We start from the raw sequence: 16,494 nt of genomic DNA, 5'->3' as shown, positions 1-16,494 counted from the left end.
AAAGGGGAAAGCAGCCTATGGTCATCTGGGACTATACCGACTTTATTATGCCTGGCCACCAGACGCAGCTGTGTATCAACATCTTTGTCTTTGTCTGCCCTGGGTGGGCGCTGTGTACCTCTTCAAGGTATCTCCTGGCATGATGACCACCTGTGATCACCAGTGAATCACACCATCTTCACATGTCAACTTGTCCTGACGACTGAAGTAGGCCTTCAGCTGTCCAGACTTCTCATAACACCAGCCAAAAAGAATCAAAGTTTGACCTTTGAAAGAATAGGATTTCTTTGGGTCCAGCTGCAGATGTGCCCCAAGGACACTGGTAGGGAGCCTAGGACATTCAGAGCTAAAATGATCTCCTGGTGGTGGCAGAATGGTCTTGGGTAGGGTCAGGCAACCTAGTGCATCCGCATTAGCAATTTGCATCCTAGGCTGGTGATGAGAAGCATAGTTGCAGGCCACCAACAGGAGGGTCCAACGCTGCAACCTTTCCGAGGCTATGGACTGTATGGACTCATCTTCCCTTAACAGACCCGGTAGTGGCTTGTGGTCAGTCTCTATGTTGAACCATCTACTTTCTCAACTGTTCCTTCTTTTCCTCCCTCGATTCACGATGACTGTCGGCTGCGATCAAAAACTTTCATCTCGTCACCAATGTGGTGGCTCAAGACATACACTGGAGGCTTTCAGTAATAAACAATGGGATTTATTGATGAAAGTCAAAGGCAGCTTGATAATAGGCATTGAACACTATACGCAGGTCTTTACACTTAAACTGCTCGGTCCACACTGCCCGGGGTCCTGCTCCCAGGGCCTTGCGTAAACTACCCATTGGCCGGGGTCTGTGCACTCCCACACAATTGGCCCCGAGCCGGTCACATGGTCGGTGCAGCCCGCTCCGTTAAAGGGGCCACGCTACCACAGTTGACATGGCATGTTTGGGGGTCATGGGGGTCAGAGGAGGCATGTGTTTGTATGAACAATATGTGCGTTATCGGTGTGGGTACAGAGGCATAGGTTGGTATGGAGGGTATGGGGTAGGTACATGGACATGAAGTGGCATGGTTTGCATGGACAGGGCATGGGGAGTGTATGAGGAGGTGAGGGGACTTGAGGGGTGTGGGGTGTACTGCCAGAGCTGAGACGTAAGCCTCCCTGACAACCCAGCACCACACCCAGCAGCCTCCTCACTCATTCTTGGGTCATGGCGTGAATCACATTTCAGCCTGCCTCCCCGCTGCAATGAAAATTCCAACTTCCAGGCCTCTTTTGCCCAAGTCAGCTGCGCGGAGCCAGGAAAGGTCCTGAATCTGCGCTTCCAACCCGGGAGTAGAAATCAAGGCCTAAATATCCTAGCATTGTGTGAACTTTTTAACTGTTTCACCATTTTATCTAAACAAGTGTCCAGACGTGTCTGCCAAAACTCCCAAGTTATTTTTTCAATCTCCTTGTACTAAATTACCTATGTCATCGTCTGCACCCTCCCATCTCCGACAGATGATGAACATACAGAAAACTCAAATCAATTGGGGATGGGGTAACTTTATATAGTGATGTTTTGCTGATTGCTGAAGACATTAATGTATGAGAAGCAGATTCTACCACAAGTTCCACGAATTCACTATTTCAAGCTCCAACATTATTTGTGCTGAATTCATATGGCTATAGATAGAAGAAGACTATTTTTAAAGACATTTACATTGTTAAACTGCAGGGCACTTAGTAATAAATAAAGCATTAATAAGAAAAAGGTTAATTTATTTGTCTAACAAACTGTTTAAATGTAGCAAAATCTCAGAGTGAATAACACATTAAAATGTACCATAAACATTTCAATATTCTGTGCTTCAAAAAGAAACATTAAACAATGTATACAGAGCCATGTAAGGGGAATTAAGGTAACTGGAGTGTGTTGTTTGTAGAATTTGCCACAGTTCTACAGAATTCTTCACACTCTGTTAACTTCAATTAATCCAAAACGCTATTGCTAGTTTCGTATCCTGCATCAAAACCAACTTACCCAGTCATTATCCCTGTCCCATTCATTGTTCCTGTCCTTCTAACTGACATGGGCTCCTGATTCCTCAAGAGGTCCAATTTAAAATCCTCATCCTTTTGTTTCAAAATCCCTTCATGATTTTGACTTGCCCCATTTCTGCAACACCTCTAGCCCAACGAAACCCTGGAACTCTCCATTCCTCCTGTTCATCCCCCTCCCATTGCTCCACAATTGGCCACTGTGCCTTTGGCCACCTGGGCTTCAAACTCTAGAATTCACTCGCTAGACCCCTTCATCTCCAAATCATTGTGCCTCCTGCAAGCCCATGTTGGAGTTCTGAATTGATACTCAGCATGTTCTAACATTAAACTGTTTCTATACCTGATTTGTTACAGTTTAACATGTTTATTTTTGAGATACAAAATAAATTACATTACTAGGGAATGATTTGGAGTGACTTTAGTGGATAACATGACTTCCATTTTTCAAATATCAAACATAGAATGATTCAACCTCTATTGTACTTTATACAATATAATTCACCTTAAGCCTATAATAATATTCTCAGTTTTCTGTTACTTTTGTGATACTCTAGCCCTTAATTATACACTCTCGCCCTTAATTATACTCAGTATGTGAGATACTATACTTTAAACTGATCGGAAAGTTCAATTAAAATAAAGGAAATATTAATGACAGGATATTATTATGATATAGAGATGCCGGCGTTGGACTGGGGTGAGCACAGTAAGAAATCTTACAACACCAGGTTAAAGTCCAACATGTTTGTTTCAAACACTAGCTTTCAGAGCACTGCTCCTTCCTCAGGTGAATGAAGAGGTATGTTCCAGAAACATATATATAGACAAATTCAAAGGTGCCAGACAATGCTTAGAATGCGAGCATTTGCAGGTAATTAAGTCTTTACAGATCCAAAGATAGTGGTAGCCCAGTTTAAAGGGGTGTGAATTGTCTCAAGCCAGGACAGTTGGTAGGATTTCGCAAAGCCCAGGCCAGATGGTGGGGGATGAATGTAATGCAACATGAATCTCAGGTCCCGGTTGAGGCCGCACTCATGTGTGCGGAACTTGGCTATAGGTTTCTGCTCGGCGATTCTGCGTTGTCGTGCGTCCTGAAGGCCGCCTTGGAGAACGCTTACCCAGAGATCAGAGGCTGAATGCCCTTGACTGAAATGTTCCCTGACTGGAAGGGGACATTCCTGCCTGGTGATTGTCGTGTGATGTCTGTTCATTCGTTGTCGCAGCTTCTGCATGGTCTCGCCAATGTACCATGCTTCGGGACATCCTTTCCTGCAGCGTATAAGGTAGACAGCGTTGGCCGAGTCGCACGAGTATGTACCGTGTACCTGGTGGGTGGTGTTCTCACGTGTAATGGTGGTATCCATGTCATTGATCTGGCACGTCTTGCAGAGTTTACCAGGGCAGGGTTGTGTGGTGTCGTGGTCGCTGCTCTCAAGGCTGTGTAGTTTGCTGCAAACAATGGTTTGTTTGAGGTTGCGCGGTTGTTTGAAAGCAAGTAGTGGGGGTGTGGCGATGACCTTGGCAAGATGTTCATCTTCATCGATCACGTGTTGAAGGCTGCGAAGAAGATGTCGTAGTTTCTCCGCTCCGGGAAAGTACTGTACGACGAAGGGTACTCTGCCGATTGTGTCCCGTGTTTGTCTTCTGAGGAGGTCGGTGCGTTTTTTTGCTGAGGCGCGTTGGAACTGTCGATCAATGAGTCGAGCGCCATATCCTGTTCGTACCAGGGCATCATTCAGCCTCTGTAGATGTCTGTTACGCTCCTCCTCGTCTGAGCCGATCCTGTGTATACGGAGGGCTTGTCCATAGGGAATGGCTTCTTTAATGTGTTTAGGGTGGAAACTGGCGAAGTGGAACATTGTGAGGTTATCCGTGGGCTTGCAGTAAAGCGAAGTGCTAAGGTGACCGTCCTTGATGGAGACGAGTGTGTCCAAGAATGCAACTGATTTTGGAGAGTAGTCCATGGTGAGTCTGATGGTGGGATGGAACTTATTGATGTCATTGTGTCGTCGATTCAGTGATTCTTCGCCATGGGTACAAAGGAAAAAAATCGATCGTCCTTCACAAGGTTACTTGTGTCAGTGTCCTTTGCAACATCTGCTGTTTCATTGAGCGTTTCTTCTTTGATTCCTCGGTGCTCCCCATCTGGAGTCACTTGAATCATCTTTGGCTTGTTGATGGTCTTCTGTAGGAGTCATTTCGGGTTCACTTGAATCATCTTTGGTTTCTTGATGCTCCTCGTCCGGATCAAAATGGTCAAGATTTCATTTTCTTGTGGAGAGGCTCGAGTGGATGAGGTTTCAATTGACGTGGTCACACTGGACTCATGAGTAGTTTCACTTGGATTGTCGAGTGCCTCTGTGCATACGAGCTGAGATCTGTCAGTTTCGCTGTGATGTTGCATATCTTGTATGGGAATTGTGATGCCTTCGTCACTTGTCTCACATACATGGGTAGACCTGCAGTGTCTTCTTGTTGGTTAGATTAGACTGTCAGAGTCTTCTTCTGGTGGCTCAAGTAATCTGGGTAGACTGTCAATGAGACGTTGTTCACGTGAGCGTGGCAGACTTGCATCGTCTGCTGCTGACCTTCATTGTCTTGTTCATGCATGGACTGCGCTTTGGAGTCTTGAGTTGCTCCCATTGTGGAGTCTGTCAATGACTTCGCTGTGGAGGCATGTATCGCTCTCTCTGTGGAGTCTGGCATCGTTCCCTGCGTGGAGTCGTGCAGTGGTCTCACTGTGGAGTCGATCTGTGTGCTCTCAACCGGGTTGTGCAGTGGTCTTGCTGTGGAGTCTTTCATTGCTCTCTGTGTGGAGTCGGGGACGCTTTGTGGTGCGTGGACCACTTTTCATGTGGCATCAGGCCACTCTCTGTGGGCATCATTTTCTTTGTGGGTATTTGATAGGTTGCTGTCATCCAATGTATTGACAATCTGCCATGGCATCATGGTATTGGATTCATCTACCATGAGTGGAGTCGTTTTGTGCTTTGCAAACATGTTGCTGATGCTGTGATCGGCCTATCCAAATAACTCAGCCATATCTGAGTAGTATTCTTTGATAAACCAATTACCTTCTTTTGTTTCGGTATTGTCATTGCGCTCTCTGTCCAAGGAAGAAATCATCGTCTGAGTAATAGTCTTCAAGGACCAAATCATCTCTTTGGCCGTTGGTAGCTGCTTGTTGCAGGGTTCTGTGGAGGTTGATTTCAACTACTGGTAGTTCAGGCATTGTTCTGTCTCTCGAGGTGAAAGAATGGTGTTTTGCGGCTTTAAAACTCTTGTTTGTAATTTTTGGACATTTCCCCTTTAAGTGGGCATGGTCTGACGTCATGACGCTCGTGACGTAAAACATAGGAATGGATTACGCATGTGCAAATCGCTTTTCCTTTACTGTGCGCTCTTTTCGCAACTAAAACATTGTTTTGCCGGTTCGCATCTTCCCGGGAACTGCGCATGTGCGGTCTGGGCCGGCTGGATATGCGCAAGATGGCTGCCAATCAAAATTGCCGTTTGCTTCTGCTGCAAACCTACCTCTGCCTCGTGGTGAGTATTGCCGCCAGTTGTACCAATTTTCTTTTGTGTTTACCTCGCAGTAGCTTTCAAATTTGTCCAGGACTGTCTGGAATTGGGTTCTGTCCTGCCCTTTGGAGTATTTAAAGGAGCGGAAGATCTCCATTGCATGTTCACCCGCAATGGTGAGTAGAAGAGCTATCTTCTCAGCATCGGCCATGTCATGTAGGTCAGATGCTTTCATGTAAAGCTGAAATCGTTGCTTGAATGCACGCCAGTTGGCACTGAGATTGCCGTGGTATCTGCATTGGTTAGGAACAGGAATCTTGATCATCGTGCCTGGGTTAGTTGCTGGTTGTCACGGATCTTGCTGAGTTGAACTAAATAGACTGAACAGGCACTCCAGGTATCGTGTTGTGTAATGCTGCTTCGTGTAGCATAAGCTGCTTCCTTGATGTGTGCTTTGACAAAAGAGGCTCCAGACTATGAAATGAATTCAATGTGTTTATTGAACTATTAACACAGTTCTTAAATGAGTTCGACACTCTGCTAATCTAGCTGTAGTAACTCAGTCTATCTTTACCAGCCTGTTCTAAGCCACGTGCTGGGTGTGATGCTGTTGTATGCTGTGTGACCCTGATGTACTCTCTAGATGTCTGTCTGTGGAAAGAGGCAAACCATGTGTCCCCTGTCCTTTTATATGGGTTGTGAAGTGCCCCCTTATGGTAATGTCACCTCTGGGTGTGCTGATTACCCATTGGATGTGTCTTGTAATGGTGATGTGGAGATGCTGGCGTTGGACTGGGGTGAGCACAGTAAGAAGTCTTACAACACCAGGTTACAGTCCAAAAGGTTTGTTTCAAACACTAGCTTTCGGAGCACTGCTCCTTCCTCAGGTGAATGAAGAGGTATGTTCCAGAAACATATATAGAGACAAATTCAAAGATGCAAGACAATGCTTAGAATGCGAGCATTTGCAGGTAATTAAGTCTTTACAGATCCAGAGATAGGGGTAACCCCAGGTTAAAGAGGTGTGAATTGTCTCAAGCCAGGACAGTTGGTAGGATTTCGCAAGCCCATGCCAGATGGTGGGGGATGAATGTAATGCGACATGAACATAGAACACAGAACATTACAGCGCAGTACAGGCCCTTCGGCCCACGATGTTGCACCGTCCTGTGAAACCCTTCTAAAGTCCCTCTACACTATTCCCTTATCGTCCATATGCCTATCCAATGACCATTTGAATGCGTTTAGTGTTGGCGAGTCCACTACTGTTGCAGGCACGTCATTCCACGGTTGAGGCTGCACTCGTATGCGGAACTTGGTTATGAATTTCTGCTCGCCGATTCTGTGTGGTCCTTTCCGGATGTCCCGAAGCGTGGTACATTGGCGAGACCATGCAGACGCTGCGACAACGAATGAACGGACATCGCACGACAATCACCGGCAGGAATGTCCCCTTCCAGTCAGAGAACATTTCTGCAGTCAAGGGCATTCAGCCTCTGATCTCCGGGTAAGCGTTCTCCAAGGCGGCCTTCAGGACGCGCGACAACGCTGAATCGCCGAGCAGAAACTTATAGCCAAGTTCCGCACACATGAGTGCGGCCTCAACCGGGATCTGGGATTCATGTTGCATTACATTCATCCCCCACCATCTGGCCTGGGCTAACGAAATCCTACCAACTGTCCTGGCTAGAGACAGTTCACACCTCTTTAACCTGGGGTTACCCCTATCTTTGGATCTGCAAAGATTTAATTACCTGCAAATGCTCGCATTCTAAGCATTATCCGGCATCTTTGAATTTGACGATACGTATGTTTCTGGAACATACCTCTTCATTCACCTCAGGAAGGAGCAGTGCTCTGAAAGCTAGTGTTTGAAACAAACATGTTAGACTTGAACCTGGTGTTGTAAGACTTCTTACTAAGATATTATTATGTTAATATTCAAGTGTTCATATGTGATATACCTCTGTTTGTAATTTTAACAATGATGTTGGTTCATTTATTTGATTTTTTGAATTAATTAATGAGATGTGAAAGTCACTGGCATAGCATTTATTGCGCATCCCTAATTGTCCTTATTGTTGGTGGATGGCCACCTTCTCAAAATGTTGCAGTCCATGATGTAAAGGTACTTGCACGGCGCTTTTTGGTAGTGAGATCCAGTGATGATGAAGGGAGATGAGATTTCCAAATCAGGGTGAAGTTTAATTTGAAACAAACCTGCAGCTGATGGTGTTCCCAGTTGCCTGCTGCTATTGTCCTTCCAGGAAGAGGCTATGAGTTTGGGAGCTGCAGTCAAAGAAGCTTTGGTGAGTTTCTGCAACATGTCTTGTAGGAGAAATGCACTAATACCACTCTGAGCCAGTGGTGGTGTGTGTGAATATTTAAGGTGGTGGATGGACTTTACAATAAAACTGGACTGGATGGAATCCAACTTTGACTGTTGCTGGAGTCACGCTCATCCAGGCAAGTAGAATATTCCACTACACTCCTGCCTTGTAAATTGGGAGTCAGGAGGTGAGGTACTTACGACAGAATATCCAGCCTCTTATCTGTTCTTGCAGACACATTATTTTTGTAGTTGGTCAGCTGGTCAATTGTCACCCGCAGGATGTTGATGGTGGGGGATTTGATGATGGCAGAACCAATGAATGTCAAGAAGAGATGATAGTTGTTTCCTGACACTTGAGTAGCAGAAATGTTACTTGTCATTTCTCAGCCAAAGCCTGAATATTGTCCAGATCTTTGTGCATGTGGGCATGAACTGCTTCGCTATTGGAACAAATTGCAAATGACACTGAACACTGCTATTATCATTTTAAAAATCCTACTTCTAACCTTATGATGGAGGGAAGACCATTGAAAAAGCAGCTGAAGGTACTTAGCCTTGTAGAACCTGCTCGGAGGAATTCCCACAGCAATGCTCTTGGCAGAGCTGACTGACCTCCAATAATCACAACTATTCCTTTGTGGTAGTTGTGATTCTAACCAGTGGAGAGTTTTCTCCTTCATTCCCATTGGTTTCAGTTTTATTTGGGCTCCTTAGTGCCACATCCGGTCAAATACTGCCATGATGTCAAGCCAATCCTCCAGAATTCAGCTCTTTTTCCATGTTTAGACCAAGATTATAATGATATCTGGGGCCAAGAGGGTCTTTACGAAAATCAAATTGAACATCTGTGAACTGGCTATTGGGGAATAAAAATAAGCATCGCTTAATAGCAGTGTTGCCAACACCTATCACTTTGCTGAGGATTGAGTGCAAGCTGATGCAGTGGTAACTGGTCAGATTGGATTTGACCGCCTTTACATAGACAAGACATAGCTAGGCAACCTTGCACTTTATTGCATTGATGCCAGTTTTGCATTTGCACTGGAAAAGCCTTCGCAGAGGTGCAACTAGGTTTGGAGCACCCAATCTTCAGCACTACTGTCAGGATGCTGTTGAGGCCCATAGCCTTTGCTCTATTTTCTATATTTAACCGTTACCAGCTATCACACAAAGTGAATCAAATTAGTTGAAAACCCTGTGACATCTGTGCTGATGGGAAAGTCAGGAAGAGGCTTGGATGGAAGATCCATGAAATATTTGTAGCTGAAATGGTACTCAAAGGCTCCTGCCTTGCCTCTTGTGCTGATGTGCTGGACTCTGCCATAACTGAATAATAATAATGTTCATGGACCCTCCTCTTCCTCCTCCTCTTTATATTAGTTGCTTAATTTTCCAGCACCATTCACGACTAGATGTGGCAGAACTGCACAGCTGTTGTCCGATTTATTGGGTGTGTGATAACTTAGTTCCACCCATACCATGCTGACTTCGCTGATTAATATGTATCTTTCTTGTGCTGTAGCTTCAGCAGTTTGACATCTTATTTTTAGTTCTATTGTTATTTCTGGCATGCTGTTCCACTCCTTATTGAACCATGGTTGTTCCCCTGACTTGTTGATAATGGGAGAATAAGGGATACGCCAAATCATGAGGCTGCAGATTGCAGTTAGAAATTAATCCCTCTGATTAACATCCCTCTGATGAAATCAACAGCAGAATATTATATGAATGTATGAAGTGTTTCTCTGTTAATACAGTAAACAATAGTTTCTCACATTAATTTAATATTTTCTGGACTCTCCTTCGTAAAATAAGAAATTGGCATTAATGCACAATAGTAACTGAAATGTGCATTGCAGAATATGCTATGCTGTAAATTTTACCTTTTGTTCACTTCAAACATTATACATATTTTAAGAACCTGGAAGGAGCATGACAGAATTAAATTTGAAGCCATATTTTGACTGTGCTGATCAGGAGTTTAACATTTCATTCATCATGTTTGATGAATGAAATGCTACTAACAGACGTATTGAATTATTTCAATGTCTGGTATTTTCAGGCGTTTCGAACAATGCCGGGAGAATCCCGAATGCATAGCTGATTCTTCACGAGATGAATGAGCCCTGATTAGTCAAGATAAGCTCTCAAGTGCTTCATCATTGGTGCATATACATTACACAATTCACCAGTGAGATTACTACTTGTGCAACAAATATATTAGAAAACGAAAACTAAACATTTGCACATTCAATAAATTGTACAACTTATTTAATACAGGGCTATGATATTGCATGCAGATGCAACTTGCATACTGATGCAATTAGGGGCTGGTTTAGCACAGTGGGCTCAACAGCTGGCTTGTAATGCAGAACAAGGCCAGCAGCGCGGGTTCAATTCCCATACCAGCCTCCTCGAATCGGTGCCGGAATGTGGCGACTAGGGGCTTTTCACAGTAACTTCATTGAAGCCTACTTGTGCCAATAAACAATTATTATTATTATTATTATTATAAATTTGCCATAATTTTGTCTATCTGCCCTGGCCCCTTCATTAATCAAACCATATAAAATGCTGATTCGGGGGAACCATAGACTTGAGCCAGGGAAGTGGGATGGAAATTTACGGAGATGGGAGGAGAAAGGAATTAGGACACAAAAAGATTTATTTCTTGGGGGTTGTTTTGCAGGATTGAAGGAGCTGAGAGCAAAGTATGGGCTGGAGGAGGGGGAAATATTTAGATCCATGCAGGTTCGAGCCTTTGCCAGAAAGGAGATACAGAGACTCCCAGTAGAGCAGACTTCCACTTTGCTGGAGGAAGTGCTGACGACAGGGGGACTGGAGAAGGGGGAACACGCAAATCATGTTCTTATGTTTTGGTCTTGTCCAAAGCTGGAGGATTAATGGAAGGAGGTGTTTAGGGTAATCTGAAGTGGTGCAAGTGAAACTGAACCCGGGCCCTCGGGAGGCCATATTCGGGGTGTCGGACTAGCCAGGGTTGGAAACGGGCATGGAGGCAGATGTTGTAGCCTTCGCCTTGTTGATCGTCTGAAGGCGGCTCCTGTTAGGGTGGAGATCAACCTCTCTACCTTATACCCTGGCATGGCGGGGAGACCTGCTGGAATTCTTGACGCTTGAAATGGTCAAATTTGACCTGAGGGGAAGGATGGAGGCATTCTACAATTCATGAGCATTATTCAATATGCTCTTTCGAGAATTGGATCACATGGAACATTAGGGGGGTTGAGGGCTGGAAGGGAGAGGGACTGTATGTGTTAATGGTGACTATAGGTGATTCCTGATTCCTTTTTGTCATTTGTTTATGTTAACGTGCAGGCTAATGTTTGGGGGTTTGGTGGGAGGACGGGATCATTGTTATTGATATGGGGATAGACATTACATTCGTTACTGATATTGTTTATTGTCAGGTGTAAATTTGGGAGAAAATGTGAAAAAGGAGAATACAATAATTTTTTTTTAAAAAGAGAAAAAAAAATAATCAAACCATATAGCAAAGTCAATACAAATGCAGGGAACATAAATGTAGATTAGAGCACATCCATTATCCACTTTAAACTGCTCCAGCCTAAACTGATGTTTGGTTCCCTCCTTGGACTATTTTGCACACAAATACGAGGTGGTTTATTTTTCTGGAATATTGATTATGTTTGCGATGATATGAACTTTATTAGATTTGCAAAGAATTGGTTAGAATATGGTAAGAAATGTTACCAAAAAGTAAAAAGTTCAAATGCTGGAAGTCTAAAGAAAGCAGAAAGTACTGGCAACATTTAACATGTCAGGCAGTTAATTGGTTTGTTCCTTCCACAGATTCTGCCTGTCCTTTTGATAAAATGGTTATTAGCTTTAAAATGTATTTCTTGGGGTTTTTTTCTGTCCATTTTTATTTAATGGACATTATGAAAGAAATTGGCTTGAATACATTTCTGAGCCCAAATACATTCATTGCACAATGGTTAGTACTGCTGCCTTGCAGCAGCAGGGACCAGGTTTGATTCCAACCTTGGGTGACTGTCTGTGTGGAGTTTGCACTTTCTCCCCGTGTCTGTTTGGGTTTCCACCAGGCGCTCTGGTTTCCTCCCACAGTACAAAGATGTGCAGGTTGGGTGGATTTGCCCCTTAGTGTCCAAAAGGTGAGGTGGGGTTACTGGGATAGGATGGGGATATGAGACTAGGTAGGGTGCTCTTTCGGAGCGTCGATGCAGACTCAATAGGCTGAATGGCCCCCTTCTGCACTGTAGTGATTCAACGTAATTACAGGTAGACCCAGTCAATAATTCACGATACTACTGAACAATTATAAATTATTTTCAATTCCCTATATTCATTCAGTTCTCTTCCAGTGTCTGGTTTGCTAACTTCTTCATGACAGTTTCCTAAAGGTCATGATGTTTCGACACAAATATTCAATAGGAAGTAAAAAGCCAGAAAAGTGGAGACGAGAAACATCTTAAACAACTCAAGATTATGTTCAGCTTACAAAAATGGTCTTCACGCATAGTGGAATTGAAGTTTTATGTTTTAGAAAGGAAAGTGTATAAGAGTTCAGTGTCTCTTTCCTCACAACAATGTTCCACACCAATGCTGCAATTCTTTGTTGAGAGCTGGCCAATATAACCACGTGGTATTGGCTTCCCCAACAGCTTTACTCAGACAATATGCATCTTCAGTTTGCCGCAATGATCAAATTTAAAACATACAATAGCACTCTTGACCACCCATCCTTGAACCGTACTCATGCCCATGGGGATTTAATTGATCTGTGATAAGAATAAATGGTGTACCTGCATTCTGCTAACCACTTATCCAGACCCACTATATAGTAAGCGTTACCTGGAGTTTCATCACTCTGCAGCCTGGCATCACATGTTGTGTTAAACATGTGCACATACTGTATTATCATATTGCTCCTGTGCATTTCAGAAATAACAGGGCCTATAGTAATTCCCTCTATCGACACGAAAATCACCATCGTCCCCAAGAGCCAAGGCTGCTCTCCCCTTTTGAGAGAGAGCTGACTAGCGGTGATTTAACCTAAGGGTCACCACACCTCAGACGAGGGGCAAGGTTGAGCCATCATAAATAACGCCAGTAGGTACTGGAATTGAACCCGCGCTGTTGGGTGTCCCTCCGCATCACGAACCAGCCAACCGAGCTAACATATCGACAACAGTGACAACCTCTTTAAAAGAAAGATGCTTGTGCAACATTTGCACGGCCCGGAGAGCAATGCACCAGACATATTCGTCAGCAAAACTGAATGCAGTACATTATCAAGCTCCACTCGTTTGGATGCCCTCTAATGAATACTGAGTAAGTTCGTGAACATTGAGAAGCGGCGGTGTATAAATCTGTAGCCGTGGGAATCTGGAAGGATGAAAAAAAGTGCTTTGCAGAATGTGAGTGGAGAACTGCAATCCCCCCGCCCCCCTCCCGTGACAATGCTCCCATTTCCCCACCTCGCCAGCGCCAGCACTCGGCCCATACCCCATGTTCTGCTGAACAATCTCCATCTCCCCCGTTGGCGGGTGCTCAGGGCAAACCCCCTTTCCTGGTGCACCGGTGTCGAAAGGTAGCGCGACGCGAGCCGAGGAAAAGCGCTTGGAGCTACCAGGTCATCTTGACAAGTGGACACTTGTGCAGAGCTGGTGAAGACCACCCCCACGTCAGACTGTGGCGGCGGCGGCGGGGGGGGGGGGGGGGTCAGGTGTGAATGCACATCCACGGCGAGGGTGAGCTGGAGCCTTGAATCCAGCAGCAGCCACAGGTGGCTGTGTCAGAACCGACAGGGGGGGAAGGAAAGGTCACGGGTCCCGCAACTTCTCTCCCCCCCCCCCCCCCCACAACTTCCCCCACCACCCTCCTTCAAACCTGCCCACTGAAAGGACACCAGAGCCGAACCGAGTTGCCAACACCAGCCCTGAAAGAAGTGCGTGACGAGACAAGACAGAGAGAGAGAGAGGTTGGCAGAGGGGTCACGACTTTAAGCCCCTCGGTCTGTCCCTGACCAGCAGCAGCCAGGCCAATTCTGCATATTTACGCTGCAACACGGGTTGGCAAGAAGTGTTCGAACCGGCGGGCGATAGTAATCCGCCAAACGCCACGAGAAGGTACCAAATGCAACACCACCCTCTCGTCCCCACGACAATATTGCAATCTCTGGAGAGAGCACAAAAAAGGCAAAGACAGGGGGACGCACCGGATGATTTGAAATTTGCCCAGGGAAGGCTGCACAGCAGAAAAAGGACGACGATTTGTCAGATCGTGTTGGGGATGCGGGAGCCCCCAGTAACATCTCCCCAGGCTCAAACTGACAGCTTCCCAAACCCCCCTGTCTGTGTGAGTGTGTGGGTGGACTGGTTTAAAAAAAAAACAATAAAACAAATACCAGCAAGAAAAGGCGAAGCCAATACTCACGTCGTGTCATTAAAATTCGGTGTGTTGCTGTTTCCTTTTCTAAAGCACATCCGTTTGAGGGTTTTTTTCCCCTCTTCTTGTTGAAGTCAGATCGACACCCAGTGCGGCTGGCGGCGGTGGACAGGCTGCGCATGCGTTTCCAGGCGCTAGACTTGGCCGCACTTTGTGAGGAGGCTGAGAGAGCTCAGCAAGCTCCCGCCCTCAGCCCAGCCCGGCCCAGCCCAGCTCTCCCTGCCTCACCCTCTCCCTTCCGCACCAAACTCACTCTCCCTGTCCCCATCTCTCTCCAGGCTCCTCAGAGGCAACACATCTCTATCTGTACACACACACGGGGGGGGGGGGGGGGGGTATTCTGTTGTCATTCTTTGAGGGGCAGGATTGAAATGAAATAAAAATCACATTGTCACAAGTAGGCTTCAAATGAAGTTACTGTGAAAGTCCCTAGTCGCCACATTCCAGCGCCTGTTCGGGGAGGCTGGTACGGGAATTGAACCATGCTGCTGGCCTGCCTTGGTCTGTTTTAAACGCCAACTCTTTAGCCCTGTGCTAAACCAGCCCCTAAACCAGATTTGGGGGGGGGGGGGGGAACTGATTCCACAGGAATATTCCAACCTCGGCGATCGGAAGCGAAAGCCGGATTTGAGTTCAACTCAGGCAGCTGGTGTTGTGGAAGTTTTTTTTTGTTGTCGTTGCACCCGCCACCCGCAAGATCCTCGGGCATAAAGGCGATGTTTTAAAATCTCCATCCTTTTGTGCATGTTTGACAACACACTGATCCCCCCCTCCCCCCCCCCCCCCCCCAACAACCACAGTGTGCGCCCGGAGAACCTCACCTCAACACTGCGCGGATTGCCACAAATTATTTTTTAAATGAATGATTCTGCGTTGTCGCACGTCCTGAAGGCCGCCTTGGAGAACGCTTACCCGCAGATCAGAGGCTGAATGCCCTTGATTGCAGAATTGTTCCCCGACTGGAAGGGAACATTCCTGCCTGCCGATTGTCGTGCAATGTCCGTTCATTCATTGTTGCAGAGTCTGCATGGTCTCGCCAATGTACCACGCTTCGGGACATCCAGAAAGGACCACGCAGAATCGGCGAGCAGAAATTCATAGCCAAGTTCCGCACACATGAGTGCAGCCTCAACCTGGGATTTATGTTGCATTACATTCATCTCCCACCATCTGGCCTGGGCTTGCGAAATTCTACTGACTGTCCTGGCTTGAGACAATTCACACCTCTTTAACCTGGGGTTACCCCTATCTCTGGATCTGTAAAGACTTAATTACCTGCAAATGCTCGCATTCTAAGCATTGTCTTGCATCTTTGAATTTGTCTCTATATATGTTTCTGGAACATACCTCTTCATTCACCTGAGGAAGGAGCAGTGCTCCGAAATCTAGTGTTTGAAACAAACCTGTTGGACTTTAACCTGGTGTTGTAAGATTTCTAGCTGTGCTCCCCCCAATCCAACGCCGGCATCTCCACATCATCATGACAAGACACAACCAATGGGTAATCAGCACACCCAGAGGTGACATTACCACAAGGGGGCACTTCACAACCCATATAAAAGGACAGGGCACACATGCTTTGCCTCTTTCCACAGACAGACATCTAGAGAGTACATAAGGGTTGATCAACAGCATCACACCCAGCACGTGGCTTAGAGCAGGCTGGTAAAGATAGACTGAGTTACTACAGCTAGATTAGCAGAGTGTCGAACTCATTTAAGAACTGTGTTAATAGTTCAATAAACACTTTGAACTAATTTCATAGTCTGGAGCTTCCTTTGTCAAAGCATACATCAAGGAAGCAGCTTATGTTACACGAAGCAGCATAACACAACACGATACCTGGAGTGCCTGTTCAGTCTATTTAGTTCAACTCAGCAAGATCCGTGACAACCAGCAACTAAACCCAGGCACGATGATCGAGATTCCAGTTCCTAACCGACGCAGGTACTACGGCAATCTCAGTGCCAATTGGCGTGCATTCAAGCACCGATTTCAGCTTTACATGGAAGCATCTAACCTACATGACATGGCCGATGCTGAGAAGATAGCTCTTCTACTCACCATTGCGGGTGAACATGCAATGGAGATCTTCCACTTCTATAAATACTCCAAAGGGCAGGACAGAACCCAATTCCAGACAGTCCTTG

The 16,494-nt window shown here is 45.7% G+C and overlaps 1 protein-coding gene across 1 annotated transcript in view; it reads right to left on the bottom strand.

Moving 5' to 3' along the window:
- Positions 1-14,517, bottom strand: part of rgs19 (regulator of G protein signaling 19) — a 160,507-nt gene extending 145,990 nt beyond the window's left edge. Inside the window, exon 1 of the mRNA XM_038803371.1 lies at positions 14,333-14,517. The gene's annotated coding sequence lies outside the window, so the exon portion shown is untranslated. The remainder of the gene's footprint in view (positions 1-14,332) is intronic.
- Between the last annotated feature and the right edge of the window lie 1,977 nt (positions 14,518-16,494).

This window comes from Scyliorhinus canicula, chromosome 7, assembly GCF_902713615.1.
Source record: "Scyliorhinus canicula chromosome 7, sScyCan1.1, whole genome shotgun sequence".
NCBI classification, from domain to species: Eukaryota; Metazoa; Chordata; class Chondrichthyes; order Carcharhiniformes; family Scyliorhinidae; genus Scyliorhinus; species Scyliorhinus canicula.
Note: the sequence above shows the minus strand (reverse complement) of the source record. Positions and strands in the feature narration are given on the sequence as shown.